The 17,413-nt window shown below is 40.0% G+C and overlaps 1 protein-coding gene and 1 long non-coding RNA gene across 4 annotated transcripts in view; one reads left to right on the top strand and one right to left on the bottom strand.

Moving 5' to 3' along the window:
• PCDH11X (protocadherin 11 X-linked) overlaps window positions 1-2,853 on the bottom strand; it is a 698,845-nt gene extending 695,992 nt beyond the window's left edge. For both annotated transcript variants that reach the window (XM_007182336.3, XM_057538561.1), the window contains exon 1: window positions 2,732-2,853. The gene's annotated coding sequence lies outside the window, so the exon portion shown is untranslated. The remainder of the gene's footprint in view (window positions 1-2,731) is intronic.
• Window positions 2,604-12,345, top strand: LOC130706450 (uncharacterized). Of its 2 annotated transcripts, none has more exons than XR_009006705.1 (4): window positions 2,604-2,766; window positions 3,606-3,736; window positions 8,369-8,510; window positions 12,240-12,345. It is a non-coding gene; the product is annotated as an uncharacterized LOC130706450 (long non-coding RNA). The 2 variants fall into 2 exon arrangements; XR_009006704.1 differs by lacking the exon at window positions 2,604-2,766 and adding an exon at window positions 3,286-3,321.
• Window positions 12,346-17,413: the final 5,068 nt, after the last annotated feature.

Below are 17,413 nucleotides of genomic sequence, written 5' to 3'. Positions count from 1 at the left end.
GGAAATTTAACACTGGTAACTATTATTTCATCTGAAGAACTTGCCCTCTAGAATGCCGCTAAATAAGTAGATTCATAGTGAATAGTGAAGGTGCAAGCTGAAAACAGGAAAGACTGGGGCGGGGGAGGGTCGTGGGGGACAGGGACAAGGAAGGAACGAGTGCGGGAAGACCCTACATCTGTATCAGATTCCGGGTTCAAAACCGGCCGCGGCCGGGACCGCAGTAACCTCCCCCGCCCCGGCCGCCTCGGCGCGCCTGTGGGGAGCGAGTGAGCGGGAAGGAGGGGCCGAGAGCGAGAGCGCGGGAAGGAGGCCGAGAGAAGCGAGGGCGGCTGCGCACAGGCGGGGACCAGCCGCTCGGCCTCCTCTCCGCCCGCCGAGCCGCTCCGGGGCTGACATCATTGCCAGAAGGAGGGGCTGCCCATGCGAAGGCGACTGGAGAACGAGGTTCTCGGGCCTCGCTGGCGGAGGCGCTCCCTCGCCGCTTGGCAGGCGCAGCGCGGTGGCGGCCGGATTCAGCCCGCGTGAGCTGCGCGCGGCAATTCTTATTTTAGCGGAGGGAGGAAGGTATCTTTAGACCTTAGCGCGTCCATCTCTGGGTTCATTCGTCAGAACCGCCCGCACACCGTCCGCGCTTCCTCCGACGAACCAGACAAAGGCAAGAAAGGGGGAAACACATACAAATACTATTACTTCGACTTGCTTTCAAATGTCCCCCAACTCGCCCAGGAAAGGATAGCCCTGAGGCTGAGATTTCCCGCCGTGATTGTTTCAAACAAGATTGAGAGTGGAATTCCATTTAGTCTTCCCCAAGTTCAGAAGGTGCCCGCAAGTACCCTTTTTTTCCTTGAGTCACACCTGTTTTAACCTTTCATGGGATGGGAGGAGTCGCTTTAGTCTAAACCGCCGCTACCTTCTCCGGTGTTTTGCTCAATGTTGAGGATTCTTCGCACGCTCCTCAGGTTGTTTCCTTGTTGCAGCGCTAAGAGCACGCAAGCGGTGCCAACACCCTCGCCCCCTCCCCATGTTTCCTGTCCCCTTCACCGCCTATCGCGATGTTTAAACACTTTCTTCCACACACTTTCCTTCGCACAGTAACGGCTCCTATGTGGGGTTTAAACCCAAGCTTGGAATGTTTCCACGCAAGGACTCGCTTTTGTTTGGCCCTCCCAGTTTAATTTTATTTATTCTTTTGTCCTCGCCCCTCCCTCTTCTCTCAAGTCTTTGCTTTGTGGGTGTGTGCCGCAGTGGCGCAAGTTTCGATTCCCAGCCCCCTAGCCAACATTTTGGAAGGGCACCCCGCTTGGAGACTCGACCGCCCGCCCGCAGACGCGCGCGCACACGCACTCCACATGCGCACCCCAGCGCCCCACACCCCAAACCGCAAAGGAGGCCAAAGCAGTGAAGCGCAGAATAATTCATTCTGAAAGCGGAGGCGCCGTTTGCTGTTGAGCTCTATAAGTCTTTCCTTGGGGCAGGAAAGGAAGTGGTTGGAGCTATACGCTCTTGGAAAGTGACACACACACACACACCCCTTTATTTTTGCAAGGGGAGGATGTCAGTTTGCTGCTAAGCGCGCACATGCAAGTCGTGTCTCCAACCGAGGGCAGACTGCCGCTCCGCTCTTCCAAGTCTTTAAAGAAAAGACCCATTTGCCGCTACGAGCTTTTAAAAAGTCACCTTTTCCGATGACTCTCTTAAGAGGCATTCATTATCGCGAAAAGGGGCTGTTTTATGGCTACGCGCTTAAAAAATTAATTCCTTTGTGGACACATACTCTGTTTTTCGGTCCTATCTTAGTCCACGTCATTCATTTATGGGATAGGTAGGCGGGTTTTGGCTAAGGGATTAAAAGTCATTTCTTTAGAGAAAGAGCAACCGCTTTATGTTCGGCTACGCTCTTAGAAAGTCTTTTTTTTTAATGAGAAAATGATGCCGTTTTTCTGCTACGCAATTATAAGACGTTCCTTTTTTTAGAGCTAGGCAGAATTTTCCACCCCTACCATCTCCACATCCAGCAGGTGCTGGCTGAGCACAGCCCCAGAAGTAGGGTGGGAAGGAAGGGCGGGGAGGCGAGCGTCAGGCGGAACTGCACGGGGGACCCTGCGCGCTCCGTGGCGCGCTGCGCTCTCCTCTCTAAGCCGAGGGTCGGGCTCCCAAGGATTAGAGCCAGCCTGGCATGGATCCAGATCCGGAGACCCCAGAGATGGGAGCGCAGCGGGGCCGGACCGCCCTGGAAGTCCGAGCCGGGCTCTGGGCTCCGGACTCTGCTCAGACCCCTCTGCTCAGACCGCTTCGCCTGGCTAACCCGAGAATCCGGAGTGTGATCTTTTCCCAGCCCCTGCTGCAATCTTAAGAGTTTCTCTCAGCTTCGCAGAAGCTGGCTGTATCCGTTAAAGTGAAAGACCTTTTTGCACGGCCAATGTCGGGGAAATTCATGCGCGGACACTTTTCTGACAGAAGTGAGAGTTTTCGCAAAGTAACCAAGCCAAGCCGACTGGTGGCTGTGCCAAAAAGATATTCTAGCTTCACTCACCTCCGGGGTTTGTTCTTTCTCTTATCTCCAGGGAAGAGATGGGGGAAGGGAGGACACAGGAAGCGTCTCTAAAATCACTCTGTGGTCCTAGTCAAAAGACCCCAAGAGCAGGCAGCCGGAAGCCTCCGCGCAGTAAGTGCGGGACTCACGCTTCACACGCCGCACTCTGTTCTGGCACCCGGACCGGATACTTACCTTGTTGTCCAAGCCACTAGAGTAGAAATGAGGTGGTAAGTAAAAAAGAGAAAAGGCTTCCGCTAGCCCCACGGAGACTGCGACTGCTGTAGCGGGGCTTTGCCGCCACAGCTCGCAGTCCGCGGAGCAGTTGGAGTCGCGAAGGCTTCCTTTGAGGCTGTTTGGGCCGCCCGGGTTGCCTGGGCTGCCTGGGTCGCCGCTGCCAGTGCCACTCTGCGCACTCTGTTCAACTGGCTTTCTGCTTTGCCGCGCGGGCCGCTGCGTGCAGCTCGAGCTCACGGCTCCTCCCGCCCTGACAGTTCGCCGACTGCAAGGAGCCAGTGCAGAGCCAGCCCTTTTCAATGGCGAGGGGGAGGGACTCGATAGAGGGGGAGAAGGGGGAAGGAAGGGGGGTGAGCGAGTGGAAGGCGGGTGGGGGGAGAGAAGTGAACCAGTGCCCTGGCCGCCTGCTGGGAGGGGATGGCGCAGCACCAACTGCTGGGTACCCCCCTCTGGTCCCCACTCCCTGCACCCGACATCCCCCACCGCTCTGGGGGCGGCCCCTCCAGGCTAACGGGGAACCGGGGAAGAAGGGCGGGGGAGAAATGGAGGTAAGCTCAGGAAGTTACTGTTCGCCGCCCCAAGAAGGCGGCAGGAAGCGTGCTGGCGGCACCCTCGCGTGCGGGACCCGCTGCTGGGAAAAACGCGCCGCTTTAGGGCTTCCCGCTTCGCGGAGCAAAACCAAGGGCATATCCCGCTCCGCTCGGTCCTCCGCTCGCTGCTCTCTTAGGCTTCCCTTTAAGTTGAACTCATTCGAATTATCTTACGGAAGTTTTATTTTTCTTGTTATGTGTGCTTTTCTCGCGATCCCGCTGACCGCCCTGACTCCGGCTAGAGAACAAGCGTCCAACAGCACCATTTTCTATACAAAGGATACTTAAGGCAGACTAGTGGAAGTAGGAGCAGGAGCCCGGCAAAGCCGCAGTTGGAGCCGAGAGACTGTGTCTGCATATATCACACTAAACTGTGAGCCGGGTCTGGTACCTCGATTGCCTTCAGATTGATTGTCTGGGGGTGGCGGAGAGGGGGGTGAGGGGGGAGATCTAGCATTTGGCTACCCCAGATTGCAAGTACGAGTGAGCGTAAGCAGGTCGGTGGCTTTGGGCTGCTTTAGTGGGGTCCAGCCGCTTCGCTGCCGGGGACCGGGCAGCATCGCGGGCGTGGACAGTGCGTTTCCGTGGTAGGAAAGGATGCAGGAGAGGGAGGAGCCCAGCCGCAAGACTGGTGCTTGCCAGCACGCTCCGGCTGCCTAGTCGGTGACGCCCGGGCGGGCATCGGGGTGCCAGGTCTTCCAAGACCACTAAAGCGACCAGGGGCAATCTGGCTGGTTTATGGCTCGGAAGGTCGTGGGTATCTAGAAGCAGGGCTAATTCCCCCGTCCCTGTTATGGGATTAAAAGCAAATAGCAACAACAACCAAAACCTCTCCAGCTGTTCTACTCTGATTCTTACTCCAAGGAGCAAGTCCTTAAATTTACCCAGAGGCTGGAGAATGAACCAGGTGAATTCTTTAAATTCCTCTCCAGAAAGGTGTAGGGTTTTAGGTTTAGGTTTTACCATCCATTTTCCATGCTTAACCAATAGAAAAACTTATCTTTCTAGTGCTCTGCTTTGTTTTTGGAAGGAGGAGGCTCTCTTTCCTGAAATAAAAGGAGGAAAAGTAGATAATGTTTTCAGGCGCCAAGAGCACAGTATTCATTTTTATTTTTGTCTACTGAATGGAAGGGGGAATGCATCTGCATAGGGATAGAACATCAGGAAGGAAAAATTTTGCCAATTATCGTGAGTTGATTTTATCTAATAGTTTCTTCATGGAAAGTTATTATTATTTTTTTATTGAAGGACAAATCTTTCTGACTTCTTTCCCCAGTATGCCCCTCTCCATCTTTGTAACTGCCTTCTTTCCAATTCCTGATAATTTTAAAGGTTAAAACCCTGGTTCAGATAATCCTCACACCCCCCCCCCCCGTTTTTGTTCCTCTTGCCTTTTTTCTTCTTTTACTTTCTTTCTTTTTTTTTTTTTTTTTTTTACACCTACAGCCACTACTGGGAGGGACATTAGCACCACAGTTCAGTGCAGTCTGCATGAAAGAGGACACAGGAAGTGTTTACTATTACATTTTACTCCTCCTGTAACTCTGCCTGCATTATTCACAGTATCCAGCACATGCATTGTCCACTTCTCGGGAGCTGGGAGATGTCTTGGAGTTGAAATTAGAAGCTGTCAAATGGTTACAGTTTACAGCTCTGACTCTTGGGGTTTGCACTGCTGGATGAGACTCAGTCATAGGTGATGGCAGGAACTCAATGAAAATAAAATCAGTGATTGATCCAGGAAAGTGTGGCAAAGCCATGCTGTGGAGGCACTCTCGGAGCACTAATAATCATTCATAACATCCACATTAGATATCAGTTAATTGATGTGTTAAGATTTCCATCTAAACCCAAGGCAGGGGGAGAGAACTATTCAGTGACTCTTATGAAGTATTTAAAGTTATCATCATGACAGACTCATGAGGTTAATGTTATTATCCACATTTTACAGTTCCTGAAACTGAAGCTCACAGACAGGTAATTTGTACAAGACCATGGAGCTGAAAAGTAGCAGACTCTGGATTCTCATTCAGAGTGTGAAACTCCAAAATTCAGCTAAATGGTTGCTTTATAGTGAATCTGGATTCTTCTATATATACAGCACAACATTTAATTTTAAGTGTCTAGTCCAATACAAAATGATCTCCGTAGAGTAGCAACATTACTTACAGACCAAGGAGACTACTAGTTGAACTAAGTAACCCAGAAAATCATCTGAGAAATTCAGTTTGTTGATAAAAGTGACAGAAATCCACATCTGAAAATAATGAAAAAAATGTTCCCATTTTCTCTTCTCCTTTTCTGTCTGATGATGGCACCAATGAGCAACGGAATAACCAAAAGCCAGGACACCTGGCAAAAGCCCTCTGCTTGGTGCTCTAACTCTAAAAGGACTGATGAGGACTCTGCTTGCTTACAGAGAGAAGGACTCCTTGACTGAATGCCTTTTATGCACCATTTGCATTATATACATTGTCCTATTAATCTTCAAAACCATCCTATGAGATAGGTATTATTAGCTTCATTTTTTTTAACAAATGAGGAAACAGAGATTCACAGAGACTAGGTAAAATGCCCAAGGTTATATAGCTATAAAGTATAGAGTTGGGAAATTCAAACCCATGTCACTTCCAGTCCACTATGCTGACCCTTAGCATATGGTCCTCAGATTGTGTGATTACACATTTTCAGAATTTACATTACGTCAAAAACTTTATAATTAACAAAAGGAAACTTTAGGAATTTGTTTTTTGGAGGAGATGCCATGAAGGAACTGTTATATTTATTGCATTTGTTTGTTCAGTGTTCCAATTTGGAACTTGAACCAGGGTTCTACTAAGATCAGAAAAAAAAAATTATGGTAATGTGTACCCTATAAACATGGAAATATGTGCAATATCTGAGGATTAAACTATAAAGCCATTGTATAATTATAGAATGGCTCATACAAGATAATTAAAATACTTTGAGTTAGGATTTTTCTCAGGCCAGTGAGAATTGACTAAAACTGAGAAATAATGCGTTAATCTGAAGAAAGGCTTGAAAAGCTATGCAGACTTAGTAAAAGAAGTCTCAAAGAGATGAGCATTGGTAACTCTTATCCATGTACATTTTCGTCTCACTGGCAAAAACCACCCTTGATATGAGATTGATGAAGCTAATCAAATACTCTGATTTCAGTTGCCTTTGCATTGAAACACCCCTTATCAAGCAGCCTGCCATCTGACTGTGATTTGCCTTCCCATGTACACTGTCTAGAGGGAGAATGCACAGGTCTTGCGGATGGATGAGAATGACTACTATGCATCATGTGCCGGTTATTTTACATCAAATTCCATCATCTTTGTGTTGTCCACAACAGCTTGCACCTACATTGCACATAAATGTTATAATCAATAAATCGTCACTGTTACTGAGAAAGTATGTTAGTGTATGGACACAAAACTGTAAGAATGGATAAATTACATTCTCCATGGTATTTTTCATATTTAATGTTAACTATTGACAACAATTGGAATTAGTAGGAGACAGTGAAGCCCAGTGATTAAGAAAAGAACTTTTGTTTTAAACCAAATTTGGAATTCTGGCTCTGGCATTTTCTAGTTGTGTGGCTGTGGGCGAATTAATCTCTGGACCTGTGCTGTATAAGATAGTGAATAGCCACATGTGCTACTGAGCCCTTGAAACTTGAGTAACCCAAATTGAGATGCACTGTGAGTATAAAATACACACCCTATTTTGAAGAGTTAGCACATGTACATATACACACACATATATGAAATATATAATTAATATTTTATACAAATTGCATGATGAAATGACAATATTTTGACTAACCGGTTAAATAAAATATTAAAATAATTTAACCTGCTTATTTTCAATATTTTAGTGGGTTGCTAGAAAATTTAAAATTATATATGTGGCTTGAATTATACTTCTGTTGTAGAGAGCTATCCTAAGAAGCTTCAGTTTCTTCATCTAAAAATGGGGATAATAATCTTATTTAGCTCAAGTTGTTGTAGTGATATTTAAATAAAATAATGCACCTCAAATGCTCAGCACAGTGCATGGCATTTAGTTTAAAAGTTGTCACTCTCCAAGAGTTAGGAAATAAAGATAAGTAAAAATACAAAACAAAAACTATAAACCTGAATGGGTTAGGGACTGCTCAAAGAGAATGCTTTAGTTATGAATTAGTTTTCTTTATCTCAAGTGAAACCATTCTACTTCTCTCTCTAAAAACAAGGGCAAACATACATGTGTGGTGGTGGTGGGGAGGACAATACTTGTTACATACAAAAATAATAATGTGCATGCAAGTGTTTTGAAGAGTTAAAAGTACTTTCTCAATTCCAAGCATTTTTACTATCCTAATTTGTGAGGCACTTTTACATTTAATTGGTAGATATTTCTAGTGTTGGGGCATTCAAGTCACAAATGAAAATAAGTCTGAAACTGGTGCCGGTACACATAAGGCAAATTAATTTCTGCAGAAGATACAGGAACAGGAGAAAGCCTGGTAGTTTACTGTGCCTAGCTGATGACAGAAATGCATAGCTCAATTGGAGACACTAGAGGGTGCTATTAGTGAGAGCTTAGAAGGATGAATAAAGTCTTCCAACACCCTTCCCCCTCTCCACTGCTATAGATTATAAGAATTTGAAAAGGGCATACCTGTGAAATGAAACTAACACTTCTCCATTCCTTCCTGGACACGACTTGCAAGGTGTTTTTTAGTCCTGAGACTGGCCTTTACAACATTCCCCAAATAATAAAATATTAGAAGTTTGCTATAGTACTTGGGCAAATAATTTGGAAAAGTTTGAAACGGTTCCCTGCTCTGAGAAAAACACTACCAAGGCCCAAGGAGGGGAGTATAAGAAATAAAAATACACAAGAAAGGGCTTTCAATGAAGGAAAGACTCCAACAACCTCTGTAATTAAGTAGGGGTGGGACAAATTTTTGGTAATCATGCCATTTAAGATCTTTTTTCTCTCTCCCTAGGCTTGAGCAGCTACACACTTGCAGTGGACAGAAACTGCAGCTGAATTTCTTTCATTGGAGCCTGGGAATTACAGCCTAATGTGTATAGCTGAACTTTGCTGAAGCACTGAGCTCTGATTAATGCAGTAAAATGAATAAAAAGGTACGTGGTGTTGTCTTCAAGGTTGCTGTTTCCTACTAAAGAATGCATTTCTCCTACTGTACTCTCATTTTTTTTTTACAGATAAGTAGTTGCAAACTGTACTGGATGAGGCTTTTCATCTGTGTGTTATTTGCCTGTATTGTGATGGAAGCACGCAAGCAGGGAAAATTATCGTGTCTTTTAAAGCGTAGAAGGATCAGAATGCTATTAACAGTTTCTATTTTTCTTGTTTCCTTAGGACAGGCTTTAACTTGAGTTATCCAGATGTTGCCTGCTGAGGTGAAAGAGTTAAAGAGATTTTGGTTGCTGAGGAAAGCAGAATTCCTTTTTGTTGTTTCTTTTAACATTGAGATTGAATTTTTTCCATCCTACCAAAACTCCTATGTGGTCATGTCTTCAGGAAGTAGGCATCAGTGACTGCTCTAAACTTAGGAAATACACACACCTATGAAAATAATCACATAATGTTTCCAAAGAAATATATTGGGATTGATAAAAGTATACATTTTTAAAGAATCGTGAATTAATCTCACACCCTTCTGAGCCTTCTTTACTTTTTAAGCCTCTTTATTTCTATTATAAGATATGACTATGAAGTAAGTAGATTTAACTTTTGTATGGTTTGTGAAATCAGTTATATTTTCTGATGTATGATAACAAATACACTGTGCATTTCATTGAAACATGTAGGAAAACTGCTTGAAGTTTTTTTTTTTTTTTTTTATTAACAACCATGGCTGTAGTTTAGTCAACATAGTGTTTAATGGATGGCTATTTTGAGCCCTTTTTCATTGACTGGGGTACTGCAAACATCCCATTTTGAGTGATTAGACATGCGTTTAGATAATCAACATAGGGTTTCTGTTTTCTTTTCAGATTGAACAGTTTTTATCTCATCGTTACTGATACTTAGCTGAATGTCAGTTTCTTTGGATAAAATATGAAAAACAAGAATTCTTCTTAGTTGCCAAAACGCAGCTGGTCTCAACTATTCCTTTTAGATTTCCTGTTACACAAGGTGAAGAATGGTGATTCATTTTACTTTTACGCAAAAAAAGAAAACTTGAATCTTTCAATTAATTTCTCTTTCTTGACTAACTTCTAAATAAAGTGAAACCACAGATGTAGTGTGGCACACTATTGATCCTATTGTGGTTATCTTGTCTGACAGGCTAGATAGTAAAGGAAAAGTGTTTGGAACATACAAGGGTCTCCTTTTAAGGAAAAAATAGTGTACACAAAATTGACAGTGAAAATGAAATATTGTTGCTGGATTCCTTCCACTGTGAATATTGTCATTATTAGGCTCCATCTTCCCTAGATCTGTTGCTGGAGCTCAAAGCACTAAAGGAGCTTCTCCTTCAGACTGAACATAATCATGTCATACCAAAGAATCCTTCAAAAATTTCCATCTTGTCATCTGATAGGTTTTCAAATTTGATGTCTTTTCAGACCCACTGTTCAGTGTTCTTGTGGTGAATCCAATAAATCTGGTTTTACTCCAAGTCCAGTCCTGGTGATCTAGTTTGTACAATTAGCCATCTACCTCACTTATGTGAGTGGCACTTGAGTACCCACTGCTAGGACCAGTGTGCAGGCTCTGATACTCAGTTCGAGCACTGGCATCCTGCCTAGTTTCCACTGGTCCATTTCCCTGGTGCCCTAGGCTCAGTATCAATGAAATACTACCTGCTTGGCTAAGGGTCATGTTCCCAACAGGACATCTTTCTTAGAAAAGTCCTATAAATACGAAAATAACTTATGACTCTAGCTTCACATTTTATGTTTTGCATTCTTGGACCATTTATTCTATGGAAGATGCTGAAGTGGGTAGGCTATGTTTGTTGGTAAGCCTCTTGCAATTCATCACAATAAGTAATGATATGTTATTCAAAGATGGTTATTATTCTTGAAGAGTGCAACTGAATTACTGAACACCCACACTTCCACTCCCAGCAATTATAAATTATTCTCCAAAAATAATCATAAGGATGTAACAATCATAGAAAAATTACAAATAAAATATCAGAAAAAGTGAAATTAATTTTGTCATAAACTTGCTAAATGACAGAGGTTTCCAAATGTCCTATGAATTATTAAAATTTCCCCCTTTTTACAACTATCACTTGGGGTGGGGAGCCCAAATGGATTTCTGAAAAGGCAATAATATTTTGCAACATACCATGTGTGGTAACTTTGAAGTATATATCAATTAGTGACACAGACAATGCAATGTGTATCTCCAAATGTAGTCAAGGACCTTAAGAATTACATACTTATATTGAAAGTATTAAACTGTATTTGTCAGCTGTTATCCTAAACTTACATCTCATGGAGAATTAAATACTGCTATAGCTTGTACTAAATTAACTTTTGTTTTTAATTCTGTGTCATTCTAGTCTCTTCTTCTTCTAAGGTTTTTCTGGGTTAACAATGTATAAAAATAACAAATCAAAATTTTCTCTGAAATGTAGTGCTTGCTTCTTATACTTTACAGAACAAGTACAGCATGAGATGCCGTCTTAACTAGAAAAAACGTCAGATAAACAGTATCTTTATTGTTACATTAGAAGCTATAAATTATAGTTCAATAAACTCAACAAAATTAGCTTAGAGTTCTATTCAACTAATAATAAATGAAAAGACATTTAAAAACTAGAAGATAGTCTTTTGTCTCCAAAGCATGTGAGGAGGAGGAGGAGAAGGAGTGGGAAGAGGAGGAGGGCTATGAAGAATAGGCAACCTCAGGGTCCTGAGGGAGGGAAGGCAGTACAGTTCCCTTTTCCTTTTAAAATTATTTTTAAAAAATTCTCCTTCAACTTCCCTATCATTACTTTAAAAACTTATTTTATGCAACTTCTCTTTCAACTTTGCAAGTACTCCAGCAGGGTAAAATGCTCATATGGAGACTGGTGGTGGGGGGGAAGTGGAAGTGACAGCAAAAAGGGAATTGAAGTAGCATTCTCTTCACAGTGACTTTCATACAGCAGACTCTGGAAAGAAACGAAAGGAGTTATCAGTTAATAATAGTGGAGAGATACAGATCGATGTTCAAACCCTGTTCGCAAACCCCTAACCACTTTACTTTGAGCTCCCCAGGCCTGAGTTCCAGCAATGTAGTTTGCAGTAGAAATACAAGTCAGCAGGGAAAGGGGTGGTGATGGTGTGTGTGCTGTGTCTGAGGACCTTTAAAGGGCAGCAAAGGAACAAGTTTGGAGTTGGGGGACGTGGGGTGCTGCCCAGAGAGGAAACAAGTTTATTTAGAGTAGGACATCCTGTGTGTTTAGTATGCAAATATGTATGGTGACTCTCCAGCAGGGGCCTATGAAGAGTTTATTCAGCCAGGGAACCCTTTTGAAATAGTATGAAAAATGCTGCTAGATAGTTTTAGAAACACCTTTTTGGGGTCTTCAAACCTGTCTGCCCCATCGTGATGAGGCTAATCCTTCTGCATATAGTGGTGTCATGCTATTAACATTCATGTAACCCTTGATGTGCTGCTGCCCAAAGCAGACCAGACCCCATTTCAAAACTGGGGATAGGAGGAGCAATTTATGGATATGGAAATGAAAAGGTATAAATTGAAGAAATCTGTGCATTGTAGCACAATAATGAGAGATTCTATTGTAACTTTTGCCATTATATATTACATTTTTCTCTGGAACTTGTCCAGAATGCAATTTTAATTTAACATTCTCTCTTAAAATTTTTTTGGCTATATTTTTACAGCATGGCATGGTGGGAACAGAAACAACTATGGTGTATTTTACCTAAGAGTCTAGAAAGCTTGGATTCAATTTGTGCTTCTATGGCATTCTAGCTGCAGAACATTTGGTAAGTTACTTAAACTCTCTAAATTCCAATTTCCGTAATTGTTTATTGAGAAATATAATTACCTTGAGAATTGTTACGAGGAATAAATGAAATAACGAACATAAACACAGCAATGGAGTACTTGACACAGATAGTTTAATGTAGTTGAATGCTCCAATAGATTTAGACTTCATTACACACCTAAAGCAGACATCGAGGTAAAAGAAAATGGGAGGTGGGGATTGCTGTATTTTTCATCAACTCATTTGTTAGTTCATTTATTCATTCATACACAAATATATAATGAAGAACTGTATATTCAATGCACACTTTTAGGTAAATTAATTCCTTAAATAGCCTTTCCATCCCACATGTATTTTAAAGATCTAGATGTTGAGTTATATAATGCTGAGTACAGCCCCATTAATTGAGGGAGGCAGGGAGAAAGGATTGGTAACCTCGATTTATTTGCAGAAAATTAATACCCCCTTCTACCCCACCTCCTGCCATATAACCTACATCTTCCCTGGGGAGCCATTTGCCCTCAAGTACATTCCAAAATTAAAATTAATGCTTTGGATTAATGTTTTTTTTGTGTGTATGTATGTGTGTATACATAAATATGTATAGCTAAATAGATTAGATAGATAGATAGATAGATAGATAGATAGATAGGTAGATATTTTGAAACAGCAGGTTGTCACTAGTTTAGACTATTTGAGCAGCCACACAGTGATCGAATGACTGATATGAACAGAGCCAGATTTATTATGAGGCGAATGAAGTTTAAGCTTAAGGCCCCTCACTTGCATAGACCTTTTCTGAGGCCTGGTATTAGAAAATCATCATCATAGGAAGAGATAATCAAATGATATGTGGCTGAAAATGTCGAAAAAAACGTATCATAGAGATATATCAAGCAGTTTATTAATACATGTATGCAATAGCGATTTTTGTGATGTCAGCTTTTATAAATTTGTCATTTGTTGTGATTCTTTTTTTTTTTATTTTTTATTTTTGGCTGAGCTGCGCTGCTTGCAGGATCTTAGTTCCCCGACCAAGGATTGAACCCGTGCCCTTGGCAGTGAAGGTCCTAACCACTGGACCACCAGGGAATTCCTTGTTGTGATTCTTTTTTGTCTATAAATTAATATTTCATTCATACCAAATTTTGTATTAGTAATTTTGTATCCTTTTGTTAAAGAGACCCCCTGTGTATAAGCTTCAGACTCCACAATACCAGTATTCACCTCCTATTTATCCATGTAAAAATACTTTCCTTTTATTCTTCCAGAGGAAATAAAAAATATCATTAAAAATAGAATTTAAGTTATAGGCTTGGGTCTTTACTGAGTGGATTAATTTAAGCGTACAAAAATGACTTCAATTTTTGATTCTGAAAAGTTTTTAATCATTTCTATAGCCTTCTGGAATGTGATTCTTAGCCACATCAGCAACTAAAGGGAAAATAAAAACAAAACCTTCATACACTTATGGAAGAGATTTCAGTCCTTTAATTAAAGGACCAAAAACATGCAATCTGTACAATATGGAGCTCTGTGAATGAGGAGGTGCCCTTATCATCTTGAAAATTATAAAATTTGTTCAAGTTTTGGACTTTCGGTCATAGGACACTTTTCTTCTCAGATATAATCATCTGTCATGTTTAAAGGATATATGAAATTCTTGAGAAATCAAATGAAATGGAATTTTGTATTGAACATAAAGTAGAAAACTATCAAATCAATCTTTCTTTCAAGTTCTATGATGACAATCCGCTCTTGGATAAGATTTTTTCCACTTTGAATTGCTAAGTATATTATATTTCACACAAAAGAGCATTAGTCAAACTTCAAAACTTTTCTTCAGAACAGTTGTCATTTTTGTTATTTTTAAATGACAAAGGATAGGAAGCAGTGCAATGATTTTATCCACTCCAATTGAGATTCTGTGCTATTATTTACAATCTGCTCTGAGAAGAAACATGAAATCATAATTTATAGACTGAATTAAAGTGAATGGGATTCTTTTATGAAAATAGAGTAATTAGATTTTAGCAGATAATAATAGCCCATGAATCTCTTAATTATTTTTATGTTTGTTGTAATACTACACATAGTATTTTTCAAGTAAAAAATTGTTGATACTTGTATAAGAGAAAGAGCAGTTTGAAATTTGTCAATTAAAATGGAGCATTTGTTAAAAATATGATTAAATCTTGAGTTTTCTCCCTTGGTAAAGTTCCTTTAAGTAAAGTATGTGTTTAGAGGTAATGGCTGAAGATCTATTAGTTAATAATGACGAACAAGTGTGCTGCCCACCTATGCATATGATCCTGCTTGCTCCTTTTTAAAAAAAAATAGCATCAGTGACAGGTTTCCTTTAAGATCAAAAAATAGGCATTCATCAGAGGGTTGGTTAATGGCAAAGGACCTAGTGTGGGTGGAAACAAAATATTTTTTCTGTACAAAATTAACTGGCCTACATGTGACTCAAATCCATGGCCTTGGACTCATTAGCACAATGCTCTAACTAATTAAACTAATGAATCTCAAAATAACGACAAATCCTAAGTTTGAAAGAATAAGGTTCTTCTTTAACTTGGCTTGTTAAAACAGATACAGGCTATTAAGGAAGGGTGCCAAAAATGTGCTAACACTTCCTGAAATCACAATGACAACAGGAGAAAGAATTGTCTTTCTTTTCCTCCTGGTACTTGTTCATATGCACAGAGAATGTCATAAATTAGCATTCAGTAATCTACTGTCCAAGTGTTGATAATACTAATAAATATGAAGGATGGTAGGGGGAACTCAAAAAATAAAGATAGAGATCAGAAATTCTTGATATTGCTAAAATACTATGTATGTATGTTCACAAACAAAATTGGAAACCTAGGAGATCTAATAAGTTTTCTATTCCAAAACATTTGGTGCTGAATCAGAGGTCATGCACCACCAAATCTAGTATTGGGGGGATCAACAAATCTAAAGTGGGCAATTAATTTTTTGGCTCATTGATCATTTCAGTGATTTTAAGTGCAATAGGACTGAAGACTGATCCATCAGTTTGCTTATTAAGCTACCTTAAAGATTCATTCAGACAACCATATAGCCCTTGCTAAATACTTATTAGCTCAATGATACATTTACTTAGATGGTGTTTTCTAAAGCATGTTCCTTGGATTGGTAAGTAATATTAGTTTTAAAGACTCTGAGATGTATTACAGCAAAGAAATAGGTTCAACACTTTCTAACCCAGAATTCCCCCAAATTAATTGCCTGTGGAGTCTGTCTTTTTTCTTTTCTTTTTACTACTGTTCTGTTAAACTCATTTTGAGAAATGGTGACATATAAGCTAATTATGTTCTTACTGAGAAAATATATAAAAAATAGATGAAAATTACTTGTATATTGAAGAAATATCACAAGGGAGAAACTGAGGCCCAACTGTGTTAGGAATTACTTCTTTAATTATCACTAATTTATTTAATGTATAAAATTATGCAATATAATGTTTAAAATGATTAAAATCAAATTAATAGACTTAAGTAGCAATTCTTTAAATTCTAGGCATTTGGGCTAGAGTGTATTTATTATGTGTCAAAACATTCATGAGTGCAAGAGAAGCAATATCAGTTACATGGTCAAAGTACAATTTCAGCTAAATTGCATCCTGCCTAATTAAAATTCCCCTTATAAAATCCGTTACATGTAGTTTTCTTCCACTTCTTGCCTCAAACCTCTATGTTATGTTGTCTTATATTATTTTGTTGCTAAGTAGCACCCCCAAGAAGACTGATACATTGGTTTGAAAAATGACTTCAGATGATAGTCACAGTATAAGTGAATCTCATTTTACTTTATCATAATTGCCTTGTTAATTTCTTTTGTCTTTGTTTTAAGAGATGTTTTTTACAGACATGAAGGAGAACTCACATGTACTCTAGTGTATGTAATTCAGCAGGTCAACTCAGTGATCGCCCATATTCCAATTTTACTTTACAGATTATTGACATGCTAGGAGATCATGGTGTGACATATCAATTTTGGCTGTTGACAGTCAACCATGGACATTAAAGCCACATATTTAAATCTCTGTTTCGGTTAAGATTAAAAATAATGTTCAACATAGGAGATATTGAAAGTCAAACACTTATTTTTAATATTTTTATTAAATGCTCCACAGGAAATAATATATTTAATAGATCAATGACATTTGCAGGTTCATTCTGTTTACCAAAGTAGTTTTTGAAAAATAATGAAGGAATTTATAGTGCCAACTTTGTCATTTCTATTTGTATGCTTGTTTAAATACATCAGACATATTCTTTTCTAAAATTAACCTGACTCAGATATACATATAGGCTTTCAATTAGTTTTAAAATTATGTTTCTAGTTGGATAGCAGAATATTCCCTCATAGCCATTAAGTGGTTGCTCCTATGGTAAACTTTATCACAAGTTTAAGACAAATGCAAGTCTTCTTTCAAGTGGAATTCTGAATTCATGAGGTATATGTGCTGGGTGCACAGGAGATGCATATTCATTAATTACATGTCTCATTGGAATAGTGCCACTACCTATTTTTAGCTCACTTATAACCAACTATTTTTGATACCCTTTTTAGAAGAGCACCATAATGCCAGCCATATAATTCCATGGTCACAAACTTAGTTTTTGTCATTTGGAAAGAAATAAATGTTGTGTTCTGAAATGTATCAGTATAACAGGGTCTGAGTCTTTCATAGGTCTAATAACCTCTATAAGGTATTGACTTTTCTTGGTGTTTATTATGAAATTCATCAGTACTGGTATACAAACTTCACAGTCACTTTCGAAGCTGGTAATAACTGGTACTTTGTGTGATGAGAACACTAGAAGTAGTTGTTTTTTAATGATGTTTTAAATGAAAAAATAATCTGCTTTAATCTCTAACCAATGAAGTAGAAAAAGTAAATACATTTTATGACAGCAAACTTCGTTTCATAACTGGGAGGACATTGTGGTCTTTTAAAATATGAAAATCAAAGGGCAAATAACACAAATGAAAAAAATTTGCTATAAAAGTATTAGATTTACTTCCTATTCT

This window comes from Balaenoptera acutorostrata, chromosome X (genome assembly GCF_949987535.1).
Source record: "Balaenoptera acutorostrata chromosome X, mBalAcu1.1, whole genome shotgun sequence".
Taxonomy (NCBI): Eukaryota; Metazoa; Chordata; class Mammalia; order Artiodactyla; family Balaenopteridae; genus Balaenoptera; species Balaenoptera acutorostrata.
Note: the sequence above shows the minus strand (reverse complement) of the source record. Positions and strands in the feature narration are given on the sequence as shown.